Source organism: Nestor notabilis, unplaced genomic scaffold, assembly GCF_000696875.1.
Source record: "Nestor notabilis isolate BGI_N333 unplaced genomic scaffold, ASM69687v1 scaffold1997, whole genome shotgun sequence".
In the NCBI taxonomy this organism is placed as follows: Eukaryota; Metazoa; Chordata; class Aves; order Psittaciformes; family Psittacidae; genus Nestor; species Nestor notabilis.
Window position 1 is genome coordinate 50038 of NW_009937620.1, and position 1623 is coordinate 51660.

General features: G+C 48.2%; 1 protein-coding gene across 1 annotated transcript in view; it reads right to left on the reverse strand.

Annotated features, from left to right (window-relative positions):
- Positions 1-1623, reverse strand: part of ITGA9 (integrin, alpha 9) — a gene marked incomplete at both ends in the record, with an annotated part of 45256 nt that overhangs the window by 35287 nt on the left and 8346 nt on the right. The gene's annotated exons all lie outside the window — the stretch shown is intronic.

Genomic DNA, 1623 nt, shown 5'->3' on the forward strand with positions numbered 1-1623 from the left:
CCTCCCATTTTCACTCTAGCATGGAGTGAAATGAAGCCAGCATCGCACTGCACCAGCCCTGCCAACTTTCCACTGGCTGCTCTGCGTGTACTAGGCCCACACATTTCTATTTTCTAGCAATTCCTGGCAAATATCCTGTCAGATTAGCAGCACTTTTACTCTGAAGACATGACGCACACTAGAACACAAGCGGCTCATCTCTTCCAGAAACAACCTCCCCGCCGCAGCTTCAGGCAAGATGCTTTTAAGGTGGTGCAAGGGCAGTGGCACAAGCTCAGAGGGAGCCCCAAGCAGCATCCCCATGTGTCTGTGTTAACCAGAAAGTATCCTGCTGCAGATGAGACACAAAATCCCTTACGTTTCCAATAATGCCCAGTGTCAAGGCTGGGAAATGCACAGCCCTGAAGCTGTGTGGGTTTGTGGCAGCAGGTCCCAGAGTAAAGCCTGGAGGAGCCACCTCAGGAGAAAAAGGGGGCATGGAGCAGACCCAGCTCTTCACTGGGACATGACCGCCAGCCAGCAGCAGAGAAACTTGCTGGGACATGCTTGTCCCTATCCCTCTCCCACTTACTAATGTCAGCAGCCAGCCTGCTCTTGGCTGCTGGCAAATCTAGATGGGGATGAGGAGGGGGGAATTAGTAAAAGTGAATAAATAAATAAATAAATTCGGAGGTTTTGCCCACAACAAACCCTGCTGTGTCTTGGCCTCCAAACGACCACACTTCTCAGGCTCCTGCAGGGGAAAGGGGAAGGACAATGTCCAGGACACGGGAGAAACCAAGGCTTTGCTTTCCCCCAGATGCTTCTCTGAAGGACAAGAAAACTTAGGAGATATCCTGTCTTCTTCCTGACCACACATTCATGCCCCTGCTTTAGCTAATTGCTTTTGGTAGAGGAGACTTCTGAAGTCTTTAGGAAAGGAAGGATGATACAAGAGTCTCACATGTACAAGAGAGCTGGAAAATTAAAGTGCTGACACTTGGGAACCAACAGGCACAGTCACCCCTGCTCAGAGCTGGAGCCCTCCCTCTCCATGCACCCCAATCCCAGACATTCAGAGGATCCAAACAAGGACCAAGAAACCTTGTGGCACCTGAAACACAGCAGCAGTTTAATATAAACTGCTGCAGAAGTTCCCCAAAGTGAGCAAGATGTTAAGCAGCCCTTATTTTCCCCCTCTAGTCCTCTGATAAATCACAACACAAAATCAAAAGTGTTTTCACTTGGTTACTGACTGCAACGTAAGTCAGGATTTTTACTCTGTGCCATAGCGAAGCATGAGATGCCAACTCAGATCAATACCTACTGATCATTCACATAAGAGAAGAGAGCGCTGCTGTGTCAAAAACAGATCACAAACGTATTATTCCTCTAGTAAAGTGCATGACTTTACAGTCACGCAGTAAGTCAGAGGACCCAACTTCATCCAAAACCCCACCACTATTCCAGCTGTGCCACAAGGCAGTCATACATTACCAAAAAATGAATAATACTATCAGTAGTGAGGGTTATTGTGGATGGTTTTGGAAATAAAGGGAAAGCATAGGAGCTGTAAAATGAGACCGCAGCAAGGGAGGTAAGCCCCATTCCCGGCTCCCACACTCCTTACCTTCATAGCAGGGA